Source organism: Salvelinus fontinalis, unplaced genomic scaffold, assembly GCF_029448725.1.
Source record: "Salvelinus fontinalis isolate EN_2023a unplaced genomic scaffold, ASM2944872v1 scaffold_0195, whole genome shotgun sequence".
In the NCBI taxonomy this organism is placed as follows: Eukaryota; Metazoa; Chordata; class Actinopteri; order Salmoniformes; family Salmonidae; genus Salvelinus; species Salvelinus fontinalis.
In genome coordinates, this window is record NW_026600404.1 from 81,658 (window position 1) to 99,785 (window position 18,128).

The 18,128-nt window shown below is 45.0% G+C and overlaps 4 non-coding genes across 4 annotated transcripts; all 4 read right to left on the reverse strand.

Annotated features, from left to right (window-relative positions):
- Positions 1-659: 659 nt before the first annotated feature.
- trnar-ccu (transfer RNA arginine (anticodon CCU)) lies at positions 660-732 on the reverse strand. The gene has a single exon. It is a non-coding gene; the product is annotated as a tRNA-Arg (tRNA).
- Positions 733-8,806: 8,074 nt separating this feature from the next.
- trnar-ccu (transfer RNA arginine (anticodon CCU)) lies at positions 8,807-8,879 on the reverse strand. Its single transcript has one exon. It is a non-coding gene; the product is annotated as a tRNA-Arg (tRNA).
- A 1,870-nt stretch (positions 8,880-10,749) lies between these two features.
- trnar-ccu (transfer RNA arginine (anticodon CCU)) lies at positions 10,750-10,822 on the reverse strand. The gene has a single exon. It is a non-coding gene; the product is annotated as a tRNA-Arg (tRNA).
- Positions 10,823-15,983: 5,161 nt separating this feature from the next.
- trnam-cau (transfer RNA methionine (anticodon CAU)) lies at positions 15,984-16,055 on the reverse strand. Its single transcript has one exon. It is a non-coding gene; the product is annotated as a tRNA-Met (tRNA).
- Positions 16,056-18,128: the final 2,073 nt, after the last annotated feature.

Below are 18,128 nucleotides of genomic sequence, written 5' to 3' on the forward strand. Positions count from 1 at the left end.
TCGTACTCCATTGCTAAAAAAACAGGTTAGCAGATGATGGTTTCGATCCATCGACCTCTGGGTTATGGGCCCAGCACGCTTCCGCTGCGCCACTCTGCTTCCAACCACCCAAGATTGGACCCAAAAACCCTGACTTAGGAGTACAGTATCTTATCCATTAGGCCACTGGGGCACTGTGTTCTCAGTGTGACCTATACGAACTGATAGAAGAGGTAAAAAAATATATAATGGCAGGCACTGACAAATGCCCATGATATTACGAATTTTTTATTTTTGTTCGTACTCCATTGCTAAAAAAACAGGTTAGCAGAGGATGGTTTCGATCCATCGACCTCTGGGTTATGGGCCCAGCACGCATCCACTGCGCCACTCTGCTTCCAACCACCCAAGATTGGACTCACAATCCCTGACTTAGGAGTACAGTATCTTATCCATTAGGCCACTGGGGCACTGTGTTCTCAGTATGACCTATACGAACTGATAGAAGAGGTAAAAAAATATATAATGGCAGGCACTGACAAATGCCCATGAAATTACGATTTTTTTATTTTTGTTCATACTCCATTGCTAAAAAAACATGTTAGCAGAGGATGGTTTCGATCCATCGACCTCTGGGTTATGGGCCCAGCACGCTTCCGCTGCGCCACTCTGCTTCCAACCACCCCAGATGGGACTTGAACCCACAATCCCTGGCTTAGGAGGCCAGTGCCTTATCCAGTAGGCCACTGGGGCACTGTGTTCTCAGTATGACCTATACGAACTGAAAGAAGAGGTACAAAAATATATAATGGCAGGCACTGACAAATGCACATGAAATTACGATTTTTTTTATTTTTGTTCGTACTCCATTGCTAAAAAAAACAGGTTAGCAGAGGATGGTTTCGATCCATCGACCTCTGGGTTATGGGTCCAGCACGCTTCCTCTGCGCCACTCTGCTTCCAACCAGCCCAGATGGGACTTGAACCCACAATCCCTGGCTTAGGAGGCCAGTGCCTTATCCATTAGGCCACTGGGGCACTGTGTTCTCAGTATGACCTATACGAACTGATAGAAGAGGTAAAAAAATATATAATGGCAGGCACTGACAAATGCCCATGAAATTACGAATTTTTTATTTTTGTTCGTACTCCATTGCTAAAAAAACAGGTTAGCAGATGATGGTTTCGATCCATCGACCTCTGGGTTATGGGCCCAGCACGCTTCCGCTGCGCCACTCTGCTTCCAACCACCCAAGATTGGACCCAAAAACCCTGACTTAGGAGTACAGTATCTTATCCATTAGGCCACTGGGGCACTGTGTTATCAGTATGACCTATATGAACTGATAGAAGAGGTAAAAACATATATAATGGCAGGCACTGACAAATGCCCATGAAATTACGAATTTTTTATTTTTGTTCATACTCCATTGCTAAAAAAACATGTTAGCAGAGGATGGTTTCGATCCATCGACCTCTGGGTTATGGGCCCAGCACGCTTCCGCTGCGCCACTCTGCTTCCAACCACCCCAGATGAGACTTGAACCCACAATACCTGGCTTAGGAGGCCAGTGCATTATCCAGTAGGCCACTGGGGCACTGTGTTCTCAGTATGACCTATACGAACTGATAGAAGAGGTAAAAAAATATATAATTGCAGGCACTGACAAATGCACATGAAATTACATTTTTTTTTATTTTTGTTCGTACTCCATTGCTAAAAAAAACAGGTTAGCAGAGGATGGTTTCGATCCATCGACCTCTGGGTTATGGGCCCAGCACGCTTCCGCTGCGCCACTCTGCTTCCAACCACCCAAGATTTGACCCACAATCCCTGACTTAGGAGTACAGTATCTTATCCATTAGGCCACTGGGGCACTGTGTTCTCAGTGTGACCTATACGAACTGATAGAAGAGGTAAAAAAATATATAATGGCAGGCACTGACAAATGCCCATGAAATTACGAATTTTTTATTTTTGTTCGTACTCCATTGCTAAAAAAACAGGTTAGCAGAGGATGGTTTCGATCCATCGACCTCTGGGTTATGGGCCCAGCACGCATCCACTGCGCCACTCTGCTTCCAACCACCCAAGATTGGACCCACAATCCCTGACTTAGGAGTACAGTATCTTATCCATTAGGCCACTGGGGCACTGTGTTCTCAGTATGACCTATACGAACTGATAGAAGAGGTAAAAAAATATATAATGGCAGGCACTGACAAATGCCCATGAAATTACGATTTTTTTATTTTTGTTCATACTCCATTGCTAAAAAAACATGTTAGCAGAGGATGGTTTCGATCCATCGACCTCTGGGTTATGGGCCCAGCACGCTTCCGCTGCGCCACTCTGCTTCCAACCACCCGAGATGGGACTTGAACCCACAATCCCTGGCTTAGGAGGCTAGTGCCTTATCCATTAGGCCACTGGGGCACTGTGTTCTCAGTATGACCTATACGAACTGATAGAAGAGGTAAAAAAATATATAATGGCAGGCACTGACAAATGCCCATGAAATTACGAATTTTTTATTTTTGTTCGTACTCCATTGCTAAAAAAACAGGTTAGCAGAGGATGGTTTCGATCCATCGACTTCTGGGTTATGGGCCCAGCACGCTTCCGCTGCGCCACTCTGCTTCCAACCACCCAAGATTGGACCCACAAACCCTGACTTAGGAGTACAGTATCTTATCCATTAGGCCACTGGGGCACTGTGTTATCAGTATGACCTATATGAACTGATAGAAGAGGTAAAAACATATATAATGGCAGGCACTGACAAATGCCCATGAAATTACGAATTTTTTATTTTTGTTCGTACTCCATTGCTAAAAAAAACAGGTTAGCAGAGGATGGTTTCGATCCATCGACCTCTGGGTTATGGGTCCAGGACGCTTCCTCTGCGCCACTATGCTTCCAACCAGCCCAGATGGGACTTGAACCCACAATCCCTGGCTTAGGAGGCCAGTGTCTTATCCATTAGGCCACTGGGGCACTGTGTTCTCAGTATGACCTATACGAACTGATAGAAGAGGTAAAAAAATATATAATGGCAGGCACTGACAAATGCCCATGAAATTACGAATTTTTTATTTTTGTTCATACTCCATTGCTAAAAAAACATGTTAGCAGAGGATGGTTTCGATCCATCGACCTCTGGGTTATGGGCCCAGCACGCTTCCGCTGCGCCACTCTGCTTCCAACCATCCCAGATGGGACTTGAAACCACAATACCTGGCTTAGGAGGCCAGTGCATTATCCAGTAGGCCACTGGGGCACTGTGTTCTCAGTATGACCTATACGAACTGATAGAAGAGGTAAAAAAATATATAATGGCAGGCACTGACAAATGCCCATGAAATTGCGAATTTTTTATTTTTGTTCATACTCCATTGCTAAAAAAACATGGTAGCAGAGGATGGTTTCGATCCATCGACCTCTGGGTTATGGGCCCAGCACGCTTCCGCTGCGCCACTCTGCTTCCAACCATCCCAGATGGGACTTGAAACCACAATACCTGGCTTAGGAGGCCAGTGCATTATCCAGTAGGCCACTGGGGCACTGTGTTCTCAGTATGACCTATACGAACTGATAGAAGAGGTAAAAAAATATATAATGGCAGGCACTGACAAATGCCCATGAAATTGCGAATTTTTTATTTTTGTTCATACTCCATTGCTAAAAAAACATGTTAGCAGAGGATGGTTTCGATCCATCGACCTCTGGGTTATGGGCCCAGCACGCTTCCGCTGCGCCACTCTGCTTCCAACCACCCCAGTTGGGACTTGAACCCACAATCCCTGGCTTAGGAGGCCAGTGCATTATCCAGTAGGCCACTGGGGCACTGTGTTCTCAGTATGACGTATACGATCTGATAGAAGAGGTAAAAAAATATATAATGGCAGGCACTGACAAATGTCATGAAATTACGATTTTTTTTATTTTTGTTCGTACTCCATTGCTAAAAAAAACAGGTTAGCAGAGGATGGTTTCGATCCATCGACCTCTGGGTTATGGGCCCAGCACGCTTCCGCTGCGCCACTCTGCTTCCAACCACCCAAGATTGGACCCACAAACCCTGACTTAGGAGTACAGTATCTTATCCATTAGGCCACTGGGGCACTGTGTTCTCAGTGTGACCTATACGAACTGATAGAAGAGGTAAAAAAAATATATAATGGCAGGCACTGACAAATGCCCATGAAATTACGAATTTTTTATTTTTGTTCGTACTCCATTGCTAAAAAAACAGGTTAGCAGAGGATGGTTTCGATCCATCGACCTCTGGGTTATGGGCCCAGCACGCATCCACTGCGCCACTCTGCTTCCAACCACCCAAGATTGGACCCACAATCCCTGACTCAGGAGTACAGTATCTTATCCATTAGGCCACTGGGGCACGGTGTTCTCAGTATGACCTATACGAACTGATAGAAGAGGTAAAAAAATATATAATGGCAGGCACTGACAAATGCCCATGAAATTACGAATTTTTTATTTTTGTTCGTACTCCATTGCTAAAAAAACAGGTTAGCAGAGGTTGGTTTCGATCCATCGACCTCTGGGTTATGGGCCCAGCACGCATCCACTGCGCCACTCTGCTTCCAACCACCCAAGATTGGACCCACAATCCCTGACTTAGGAGTACAGTATCTTATCCATTAGGCCACTGGGGCACTGTGTTCTCAGTATGACCTATACGAACTGATAGAAGAGGTAAAAAAATATATAATGGCAGGCACTGACAAATGCCCATGAAATTACGAATTTTTTATTTTTGTTCATACTCCATTGCTAAAAAAACATGTTAGCAGAGGATGGTTTCGGTCCATCGACCTCTGGGTTATGGGCCCAGCACGCTTCCGTTGCGCCACTCTGCTTCCAACCACCCCAGATGGGACTTGAACCCACAATCCCTGGCTTAGGAGGCTAGTGCCTTATCCAGTAGGCCACTGGGGCACTGTGTTCTCAGTATGACCTATACGAACTGATAGAAGAGGTAAAAAAATATATAATGGCAGGCACTGACAAATGCCCATGAAATTACGAATTTTTTATTTTTGTTCGTACTCCATTGCTAAAAAAAACAGGTTAGCAGAGGATGGTTTCGATCCATCGACCTCTGGGTTATGGGCCCAGCACGCTTCCGCTGCGCCACTCTGCTTCCAACCACCCCAGATTGGACTTGAACCCACAATCCCTGGCTTAGGAGGCTAGTGCCTTATCCAGTAGTCCACTGGGGCACTGTGTTCTCAGTATGACCTATACGAACTGATAGAAGAGGAAAAAAATATATAATGGCAGGCACTGACAAATGCCCATGAAATTACGAATTTTTTATTTTTGTTCATACTCCATTGGTAAAAAAACATGTTAGCAGAGGATGGTTTCGATCCATCGACCTCTGGGTTATGGGCACCGGCACGCTTCCGCTGCGCCACTCTGCTTCCAACCACCCCAGTTGGGACTTGAACCCACAATCCCTGGCTTAGGAGGCAAGTGCCTTATCCATTAGGCCACTGGGGCACTGTGTTCTCAGTATGACCTATACGAACTGATAGAAGAGGTAAAAAAATATATAATGGCAGGCACTGACAAATGCCCATAAAATTACGAATTTTTTATTTTTGTTCATACTCCATTGCTAAAAAAACATGTTAGCAGAGGAAGGTTTCGATCCATCGACCTCTGGGTTATGGGCCCAGCACGCTTCCGCTGCGCCACTCTGCTTCCAACCACCCCAGTTGGGACTTGAACCCACAATCCCTGGCTTAGGAGGCCAGTGCTTTATCCAGTAGGCCACTGGGGCACTGTGTTCTCAGTATGACCTATACGATCTGATAGAAGAGGTAAAAAAATATATAATGGCAGGCACTGACAAATGTCAAGAAATTACGATTTTTTTTATTTTTGTTCGTACTCCATTGCTAAAAAAAACAGGTTAGCAGAGGATGGTTTCGATCCATCGACCTCTGGGTTATGGGCCCAGCACGCTTCCGCTGCGCCACTCTGCTTCCAACCACCCAAGATTGGACCCACAAACCCTGACTTAGGAGTACAGTATCTTATCCATTAGGCCACTGGGGCACTGTGTTCTCAGTGTGACCTATACGAACTGATAGAAGAGGTAAAAAAATATATAATGGCAGGCACTGACAAATGCCCATGAAATAACGAATTTTTTATTTTTGTTCGTACTCCATTGCTAAAAAAACAGGTTAGCAGAGGATGGTTTCGATCCATCGACCTCTGGGTTATGGGCCTAGCACGCATCCACTGCGCCACTCTGCTTCCAACCAACCAAGATTGGACCCACAATCCCTGACTCAGAAGTACAGTTTCTTATCCATTAGGCCACTGGGGCACTGTGTTCTCAGTGTGACCTATACGAACTGATAGAAGAGGTAAAAAAATATATAATGGCAGGCACTGACAAATGCCCATGAAATTACGATTTTTTTTAATTTTTGTTCGTACTCCATTGCTAAAAAAAACAGGTTAGCAGAAGATGGTTTCGATCCATCGACCTCTGGGTTATGGGCCCAGCACGCTTCCGCTGCGCCACTCTGCTTCCAACCACCCAAGATTGGACCCACAAACCCTGACTTAGGAGTACAGTATCTTATCCATTAGGCCACTGGGGCACTGTGTTCTCAGTGTGACCTATACGAACTGATAGAAGAGGTAAAAAAATATATAATGGCAGGCACTGACAAATGCCCATGAAATTACGAATTTTTTATTTTTGTTCGTACTCCATTGCTAAAAAAACAGGTTAGCAGAGGATGGTTTCGATCCATCGACCTCTGGGTTATGGGCCCAGCACGCATCCACTGCGCCACTCTGCTTCCAACCACCCCAGATGGGACTTGAACCCACAATCCCTGGCTTAGGAGGCTAGTGCCTTATCCAGTAGTCCACTGGGGCACTGTTTTCTCAGTATGACCTATACGAACTGATAGAAGAGGTAAAAAAATATAAAATGGCAGGCACTGACAAATGCCCGTGAAATTACGATTTTTTTTATTTTTGTTCGTACTCCATTGCTAAAAAAAACAGGTTAGCAGAGGATGGTTTCGATCCATCGACCTCTGGGTTATGGGCCCAGCACGCTTCCGCTGCGCCACTCTGCTTCCAACCACCCCTGATGGGACTTGAACCCACAATCCCTGGCTTAGGAAGCAAGTTCCTTATCTATTAGGCCACTGGGGCACTGTGTTCTCAGTATGACCTATACGAACTGATAGAAGAGGTAAAAAAATATATAATGGCAGGCACTGACAAATGTCAAGAAATTACGATTTTTTTTATTTTTGTTCGTACTCCATTGCTAAAAAAAACAGGTTAGCAGAGGATGGTTTCGATCCATCGACCTCTGGGTTATGGGCCCAGCACGCTTCCGCTGCGCCACTCTGCTTCCAACCACCCAAGATTGGACCCACAAACCCTGACTTAGGAGTACAGTATCTTATCCATTAGGCCACTGGGGCACTGTGTTCTCAGTGTGACCTATACGAACTGATAGAAGAGGTAAAAAAATATATAATGGCAGGCACTGACAAATGCCCATGAAATTACGAATTTTTTATTTTTGTTCGTACTCCATTGCTAAAAAAACAGGTTAGCAGAGGATGGTTTCGATCCATCGACCTCTGGGTTATGGGCCCAGCACGCATCCACTGCGCCACTCTGCTTCCAACCACCCAAGATTGGACACACAATCCCTGACTCAGGAGTACAGTATCTTATCCATTAGGCCACTGGGGCACTGTGTTCTCAGTATGACCTATACGAACTGATAGAAGAGGTAAAAAATATATAATGGCAGGCACTGACAAATGCCCATGAAATTACGATTTTTTTTATTTTTGTTCGTACTCCATTGCTAAAAAAAACAGGTTAGCAGAAGATGGTTTCGATCCATCGACCTCTGGGTTATGGGCCCAGCACGCTTCCGCTGCGCCACTCTGCTTCCAACCACCCAAGATTGGACCCACAAACCCTGACTTAGGAGTACAGTATCTTATCCATTAGGCCACTGGGGCACTGTGTTCTCAGTGTGACCTATACGAACTGATAGAAGAGGTAAAAAAATATATAATGGCAGGCACTGACAAATGCCCATGAAATTACGAATTTTTTATTTTTGTTCGTACTCCATTGCTAAAAAAACAGGTTAGCAGAGGATGGTTTCGATCCATCGACCTCTGGGTTATGGGCCCAGCACGCATCCACTGCGCCACTCTGCTTCCAACCACCCCAGATGGGACTTGAACCCACAATCCCTGGCTTAGGAGGCTAGTGCCTTATCCAGTAGTCCACTGGGGCACTGTGTTCTCAGTATGACCTATACGAACTGATAGAAGAGGTAAAAAAATATAAAATGGCAGGCACTGACAAATGCCCATGAAATTACGATTTTTTTTATTTTTGTTCGTACTCCATTGCTAAAAAAAACAGGTTAGCAGAGGATGGTTTCGATCCATCGACCTCTGGGTTATGGGCCCAGCACGCTTCCGCTGCGCCACTCTGCTTCCAACCACCCCTGAAGGGACTTGAACCCACAATCCCTGGCTTAGGAGGCAAGTTCCTTATCTATTAGGCCACTGGGGCACTGTGTTCTCAGTATGACCTATACGAACTGATAGAAGAGGTAAAAAAATATATAATGGCAGGCACTGACAAATGCCCATGAAATTGCGAATTTTTTATTTTTGTTCATACTCCATTGCTAAAAAAACATGTTAGCAGAGGATGGTTTCGATCCATCGACCTCTGGGTTATGGGCCCAGCACGCTTCCGCTGCGCCACTCTGCTTCCAACCACCCCAGATGGGACTTGAACCCACAATCCCTGGCTTAGGAGGCCAGTGCCTTATCCAGTAGGCCACTGGGGCACTGTGTTCTCAGTATGACCTATACGATCTGATAGAAGAGGTAAAAAAATATATAATGGCAGGCACTGACAAATGTCATGAAATTACGATTTTTTTTATTTTTGTTCGTACTCCATTGCTAAAAAAAATAGGTTAGCAGAGGATGGTTTCGATCCATCGACCTCTGGGTTATGGGCCCAGCACGCTTCCGCTGCGCCAGTCTGCTTCCAACCACCCAAGATTGGACCCACAAACCCTGACTTAGGAGTACAGTATCTTATCCATTAGGCCACTGGGGCACTGTGTTCTCAGTGTGACCTATACGAACTGATAGAAGAGGTAAAAAAATATATAATGGCAGGCACTGACAAATGCCCATGAAATTACGAATTTTTTATTTTTGTTCGTACTCCATTGCTAAAAGAACAGGTTAGCAGAGGATGGTTTCGATCCATCGACCTCTGGGTTATGGGCCCAGCACGCATCCACTGCGCCACTCTGCTTCCAACCACCCAAGTTTGGACCCACAATCCCTGACTTAGGAGTACAGTATCTTGTCCATTAGGCCACTGGGGCACTGTGTTCTCAGTATGACCTATACGAACTGATAGAAGAGGTAAAAAAATATATAATGGCAGGCACTGACAAATGCCCATGAAATTACGATTTTTTTTATTTTTGTTCGTACTCCATTGCTAAAAAAAATAGGTTAGCAGAGGATGGTTTCGATCCATCGACCTCTGGGTTATGGGCCCAGCACGCTTCCGCTGCGCCAGTCTGCTTCCAACCACCCAAGATTGGACCCACAAACCCTGACTTAGGAGTACAGTATCTTATCCATTAGGCCACTGGGGCACTGTGTTCTCAGTGTGACCTATACGAACTGATAGAAGAGGTAAAAAAATATATAATGGCAGGCACTGACAAATGCCCATGAAATTACGAATTTTTTATTTTTGTTCGTACTCCATTGCTAAAAGAACAGGTTAGCAGAGGATGGTTTCGATCCATCGACCTCTGGGTTATGGGCCCAGCACGCATCCACTGCGCCACTCTGCTTCCAACCACCCAAGATTGGACCCACAATCCCTGACTTAGGAGTACAGTATCTTGTCCATTAGGCCACTGGGGCACTGTGTTCTCAGTATGACCTATACGAACTGATAGAAGAGGTAAAAAAATATATAATGGCAGGCACTGACAAATGCCCATGAAATTACGATTTTTTTTATTTTTGTCCGTACTCCATTGCTAAAAAAAACAGGTTAGCAGAAGATGGTTTCGATCCATCGACCTCTGGGTTATGGGCCCAGCACGCTTCCGCTGCGCCACTCTGCTTCCAACCACCCAAGATTGGACCCACAAACCCTGACTTAGGAGTACAGTATCTTATCCATTAGGCCACTGGGGCAATGTGTTCTCAGTGTGACCTATACGAACTGATAGAAGAGGTAAAAAAATATATAATGGCAGGCACTGACAAATGCCCATGAAATTACAAATTTTTTATTTTTGTTCGTACTCCATTGCTAAAAAAACAGGTTAGCAGAGGATGGTTTCGATCCATCGACATCTGGGTTATGGGCCCAGCACGCATCCACTGCGCCACTCTGCTTCCAACCACCCAAGATTGGACCCACAATCCCTGACTTAGGAGTACAGTATCTTATCCATTAGGCCACTGGGGCACTGTGTTCTCAGTATGACCTATACGAACTGATAGAAGAGGTAAAAAAATATATAATGGCAGGCACTGCCCATGAAATTACGATTTTTTTATTTTTGCTCATACTCCATTGCTAAAAAAACATGTTAGCAGAGGATGGTTTCGATCCATCGACCTCTGGGTTATGGGCCCAGCACGCTTCCGCTGCGCCACTCTGCTTCCAACCACCCCAGATGGGACTTGAACCCACAATCCCTGGCTTAGGAGGCCAGTGCCTTATCCAGTAGGCCACTGGGGCACTGTGTTCTCAGTATGACCTATACGAACTGAAAGAAGAGGTAAAAAAATATATAATGGCAGGCACTGACAAATGCACATGAAATTACGATTTTTTTTATTTTTGTTAGTACTCCATTGCTAAAAAAAACAGGTTAGCAGAGGATGGTTTCGATCCATCGACCTCTGGGTTATGGGTCCAGCACGCTTCCTCTGCGCCACTCTGCTTCCAACCAGCCCAGATGGGACTTGAACCCACAATCCCTGGCTTAGGAGGCCAGTGCCTTATCCATTAGGCCACTGGGGCACTGTGTTCTCAGTATGACCTATACGAACTGATAGAAGAGGTAAAAAAATATATAATGGCAGGCACTGACAAATGCCCATGAAATTACGAATTTTTTATTTTTGTTCGTACTCCATTGCTAAAAAAACAGGTTAGCAGATGATGGTTTCAATCCATCGACCTCTGGGTTATGGGCCCAGCACGCTTCCGCTGCGCCACTCTGCTTCCAACCACCCAAGATTGGACCCAAAAACCCTGACTTAGGAGTACAGTATCTTATCCATTAGGCCACTGGGGCACTGTGTTATCAGTATGACCTATATGAACTGATAGAAGAGGTAAAAACATATATAATGGCAGGCACTGACAAATGCCCATGAAATTACGAATTTTTTATTTTTGTTCATACTCCATTGCTAAAAAAACATGTTAGCAGAGGATGGTTTCGATCCATCGACTTCTGGGTTATGGGCCCAGCACGCTTCCGCTGCGCCACTCTGCTTCCAACCACCCCAGATGGGACTTGAACACACAATACCTGGCTTAGGAGGCCAGTGCATTATCCAGTAGGCCACTGGGGCACTGTGTTCTCAGTATGACCTATACGAACTGATAGAAGAGGTAAAAAAATATATAATTGCAGGCACTGACAAATGCACATGAAATTACATTTTTTTTTATTTTTGTTCGTACTCCATTGCTAAAAAAAACAGGTTAGCAGAGGATGGTTTCGATCCATCGACCTCTGGGTTATGGGCCCAGCACGCTTCCGCTGCGCCACTCTGCTTCCAACCACCTAAGATTGGACCCACAATCCCTGACTTAGGAGTACAGTATCTTATCCATTAGGCCACTGGGGCACTGTGTTCTCAGTGTGACCTATACGAACTGATAGAAGAGGTAAAAAAATATATAATGGCAGGCACTGACAAATGCCCATGAAATTACGAATTTTTTATTTTTGTTCGTACTCCATTGCTAAAAAAACAGGTTAGCAGAGGATGGTTTCGATCCATCGACCTCTGGGTTATGGGCCCAGCACGCATCCACTGCGCCACTCTGCTTCCAACCACCCAAGATTGGACCCACAATCCCTGACTTAGGAGTACAGTATCTTATCCATTAGGCCACTGGGGCACTGTGTTCTCAGTATGACCTATACGAACTGATAGAAGAGGTAAAAAAATATATAATGGCAGGCACTGACAAATGCCCATGAAATTACGAATTTTTTATTTTTGTTCGTACTCCATTGCTAAAAAAACAGGTTAGCAGATGATGGTTTCGATCCATCGACCTCTGGGTTATGGGCCCAGCACGCTTCCGCTGCGCCACTCTGCTTCCAACCACCCAAGATTGGACCCAAAAACCCTGACTTAGGAGTACAGTATCTTATCCATTAGGCCACTGGGGCACTGTGTTATCAGTATGACCTATATGAACTGATAGAAGAGGTAAAAACATATATAATGGCAGGCACTGACAAATGCCCATGAAATTACGAATTTTTTATTTTTGTTCATACTCCATTGCTAAAAAAACATGTTAGCAGAGGATGGTTTCGATCCATCGACTTCTGGGTTATGGGCCCAGCACGCTTCCGCTGCGCCACTCTGCTTCCAACAACCCCAGATGGGACTTGAACACACAATACCTGGCTTAGGAGGCCAGTGCATTATCCAGTAGGCCACTGGGGCACTGTGTTCTCAGTATGACCTATACGAACTGATAGAAGAGGTAAAAAAATATATAATTGCAGGCACTGACAAATGCACATGAAATTACATTTTTTTTTATTTTTGTTCGTACTCCATTGCTAAAAAAAACAGGTTAGCAGAGGATGGTTTCGATCCATCGACCTCTGGGTTATGGGCCCAGCACGCTTCCGCTGCGCCGCTCTGCTTCCAACCACCTAAGATTGGACCCACAATCCCTGACTTAGGAGTACAGTATCTTATCCATTAGGCCACTGGGGCACTGTGTTCTCAGTGTGACCTATACGAACTGATAGAAGAGGTAAAAAAATATATAATGGCAGGCACTGACAAATGCCCATGAAATTACGAATTTTTTATTTTTGTTCGTACTCCATTGCTAAAAAAACAGGTTAGCAGAGGACGGTTTCGATCCATCGACCTCTGGGTTATGGGCCCAGCACGCATCCACTGCGCCACTCTGCTTCCAACCACCCAAGATTGGACCCACAATCCCTGACTTAGGAGTACAGTATCTTATCCATTAGGCCACTGGGGCACTGTGTTCTCAGTATGACCTATACGAACTGATAGAAGAGGTAAAAAAATATATAATGGCAGGCACTGACAAATGCCCATGAAATTACGATTTTTTTATTTTTGTTCATACTCCATTGCTAAAAAAACATGTTAGCAGAGGATGGTTTCGATCCATCGACCTCTGGGTTATGGGCCCAGCACGCTTCCGCTGCGCCACTCTGCTTCCAACCACCCCAGATGGGACTTGAACCCACAATCCCTGGCTTAGGAGGCTAGTGCCTTATCCATTAGGCCACTGGGGCACTGTGTTCTCAGTATGACCTATACGAACTGATAGAAGAGGTAAAAAAATATATAATGGCAGGCACTGACAAATGCCCATGAAATTACGAATTTTTTATTTTTGTTCGTACTCCATTGCTAAAAAAACAGGTTAGCAGAGGATGGTTTCGATCCATCGACTTCTGGGTTATGGGCCCAGCACGCTTCCGCTGCGCCACTCTGCTTCCAACCACCCAAGATTGGACCCACAAACCCTGACTTAGGAGTACAGTATCTTATCCATTAGGCCACTGGGGCACTGTGTTATCAGTATGACCTATATGAACTGATAGAAGAGGTAAAAACATATATAATGGCAGGCACTGACAAATGCCCATGAAATTACGAATTTTTTATTTTTGTTCATACTCCATTGCTAAAAAAACATGTTAGCAGCGGATGGTTTCGATCCATCGACCTCTGGGTTATGGGCCCAGCACACTTCCTCTGCGCCACTCTGCTTCCAACCAGCCCAGATGGGACTTGAACCCACAATCCCTGGCTTAGGAGGCCAGTGCCTTATCCATTAGGCCACTGGGGCACTGTGTTCTCAGTATGACCTATACGAACTGATAGAAGAGGTAAAAAAATATATAATGGCAGGCACTGACAAATGCCCATGAAATTACGAATTTTTTATTTTTGTTCGTACTCCATTGCTAAAAAAACAGGTTAGCAGATGATGGTTTCGATCCATCGACCTCTGGGTTATGGGCCCAGCACGCTTCCGCTGCGCCACTCTGCTTCCAACCACCCAAGATTGGACCCAAAAACCCTGACTTAGGAGTACAGTATCTTATCCATTAGGCCACTGGGGCACTGTGTTATCAGTATGACCTATATGAACTGATAGAAGAGGTAAAAACATATATAATGGCAGGCACTGACAAATGCCCATGAAATTACGAATTTTTTATTTTTGTTCATACTCCATTGCTAAAAAAACATGTTAGCAGAGGATGGTTTCGATCCATCGACTTCTGGGTTATGAGCCCAGCACGCTTCCGCTGCGCCACTCTGCTTCTAACCACCCCAGATGGGACTTGAACACACAATACCTGGCTTAGGAGGCCAGTGCATTATCCAGTAGGCCACTGGGGCACTGTGTTCTCAGTATGACCTATACGAACTGATAGAAGAGGTAAAAAAATATATAATTGCAGGCACTGACAAATGCACATGAAATTACAATTTTTTTTATTTTTGTTCGTACTCCATTGCTAAAAAAAACAGGTTAGCAGAGGATGGTTTCGATCCATCGACCTCTGGGTTATGGGCCCAGCACGCTTCCGCTGCGCCACTCTGCTTCCAACCACCTAAGATTGGACCCACAATCCCTGACTTAGGAGTACAGTATCTTATCCATTAGGCCACTGGGGCACTGTGTTCTCAGTGTGACCTATACGAACTGATAGAAGAGGTAAAAAAATATATAATGGCAGGCACTGACAAATGCCCATGAAATTACGAATTTTTTATTTTTGTTCGTACTCCATTGCTAAAAAAACAGGTTAGCAGAGGATGGTTTCGATCCATCGACCTCTGGGTTATGGGCCCAGCACGCATCCACTGCGCCACTCTGCTTCCAACCACCCAAGATTGGACCCACAATCCCTGACTTAGGAGTACAGTATCTTATCCATTAGGCCACTGGGGCACTGTGTTCTCAGTATGACCTATACGAACTGATAGAAGAGGTAAAAAAATATATAATGGCAGGCACTGACAAATGCCCATGAAATTACGATTTTTTTATTTTTGTTCATTGCTAAAAAAACATGTTAGCAGAGGATGGTTTCGATCCATCGACCTCTGGGTTATGGGCCCAGCACGCTTCCGCTGCGCCACTCTGCTTCCAACCACCCCAGATGGGACTTGAACCCACAATCCCTGGCTTAGGAGGCTAGTGCCTTATCCATTAGGCCACTGGGGCACTGTGTTCTCAGTATGACCTATACGAACTGATAGAAGAGGTAAAAAAATATATAATGGCAGGCACTGACAAATGCCCATGAAATTACGAATTTTTTATTTTTGTTCGTACTCCATTGCTAAAAAAACAGGTTAGCAGAGGATGGTTTCGATCCATCGACTTCTGGGTTATGGGCCCAGCACGCTTCCGCTGCGCCACTCTGCTTCCAACCACCCAAGATTGGACCCACAAACCCTGACTTAGGAGTACAGTATCTTATCCATTAGGCCACTGGGGCACTGTGTTATCAGTATGACCTATATGAACTGATAGAAGAGGTAAAAACATATATAATGGCAGGCACTGACAAATGCCCATGAAATTACGAATTTTTTATTTTTGTTCATACTCCATTGCTAAAAAAATATGTTAGCAGAGGATGGTTTCGAACCATCGACCTCTGGGTTATGGACCCAGCACGCTTCCGCTGCGCCACTCTGCTTCCAACCAGCCCAGATGGGACTTGAACCCACAATCCCTGGCTTAGGAGGCCAGTGTCTTATCCATTAGGCCACTGGGGCACTGTGTTCTCAGTAAGACCTATACGAACTGATAGAAGAGGTAAAAAAATATATAATTGCAGGCACTGACAAATGCACATGAAATTACGATTTTTTTTATTTTTGTTCGTACTCCATTGCTAAAAAAAACAGGTTAGCAGAGGATGGTTTCGATCCATCGACCTCTGGGTTATGGGCCCAGCACGCTTCCGCTGCGCCACTCTGCTTCCAACCACCCAAGATTGGACCCACAAACCCTGACTTAGGAGTACAGTATCTTATCCATTAGGCCACTGGGGCACTGTGTTCTCAGTGTGACCTATACGAACTGATAGAAGAGGTAAAAAAATATATAATGGCAGGCACTGACAAATGCCCATGAAATTACGAATTTTTTATTTTTGTTCGTACTCCATTGCTAAAAAAACAGGTTAGCAGAGGATGGTTTCGATCCATCGACCTCTGGGTTATGGGCCCAGCACGCATCCACTGCGCCACGCTGCTTCCAACCACCCAAGATTGGACCCACAATCCCTGACTTAGGAGTACAGTATCTTATCCATTAGGCCACTGGGGCACTGTGTTCTCAGTATGACCTATACGAACTGATAGAAGAGGTAAAAAAATATATAATGGCAGGCACTGACAAATGCCCATGAAATTACGATTTTTTTATTTTTGTTCATACTCCATTGCTAAAAAAACATGTTAGCAGAGGATGTTTTCGATCCATCGACCTCTGGGTTATGGGCCCAGCACGCTTCCGCTGTCCCACTCTGCTTCCAACCACCCCAGATGGGACTTGAACCCACAATCCCTGGCTTAGGAGGCTAGTGCCTTATCCAGTAGGCCACTGGGGCACTGTGTTCTCAGTATGACCTATACGAACTGATAGAAGAGGTAAAAAAATATATAATGGCAGGCACTGACAAATGCCCATGAAATTACGATTTTTTTTATTTTTGTTCGTACTCCATTGCTAAAAAAAACAGGTTAGCAGAGGATGGTTTCGATCCATCGACCTCTGGGTTATGGGCCCAGCACGCTTCCGCTGCGCCACTCTGCTTCCAACCACCCCAGATGGGACTTGAACCCACAATCCCTGGCTTAGGAGGCGAGTGCCTTATCCATTAGGCCACTGGGGCACTGTGTTCTCAGTATGACCTATACGAACTGATAGAAGAGGTAAAAAAATATATAATGGCAGGCACTGACAAATGCCCATGAAATTACGAATTTTTTATTTTTGTTCATACTCCATTGCTAAAAAAACATGATAGCAGAGGATGGTTTCGATCCATCGACCTCTGGGTTATGGGCCCAGCACGCTTCCGCTGCGCCACTCTGCTTCCAACCACCCAAGATTGGACCCACAAACCCTGACTTAGGAGTACAGTATCTTATCCATTAGGCCACTGGGGCACTGTGTTCTCAGTATGACCTATACGAACTGATAGAAGAGGTAAAAAAATATATAATGGCAGGCACTGACAAATGCCCATGAAATTACGAATTTTTTATTTTTGTTCGTACTCCATTGCTAAAAAAACAGGTTAGCAGAGGATGGTTTCGATCCATCGACCTCTGGGTTATGGGCCCAGCACGCTTCCGCTGCGCCACTCTGCTTCCAACCACCCCAGATGGGACTTGAACCCACAATCCCTGGCTTAGGAGGCTAGTGCCTTATCCATTAGGCCACTGGGGCACTGTGTTCTCAGTATGACCTATACGAACTGATAGAAGAGGTAAAAAAAATATATAATGGCAGGCACTGACAAATGCCCATGAAATTACGAATTTTTTATTTTTGTTCGTACTCCATTGCTAAAAAAACAGGTTAGCAGAGGATGGTTTCGATCCATCGACTTCTGGGTTATGGGCCCAGCACGCTTCCGCTGCGCCACTCTGCTTCCAACCACCCAAGATTGGACCCACAAACCCTGACTTAGGAGTACAGTATCTTATCCATTAGGCCACTGGGGCACTGTGTTCTCAGTATGACCTATACGAACTGA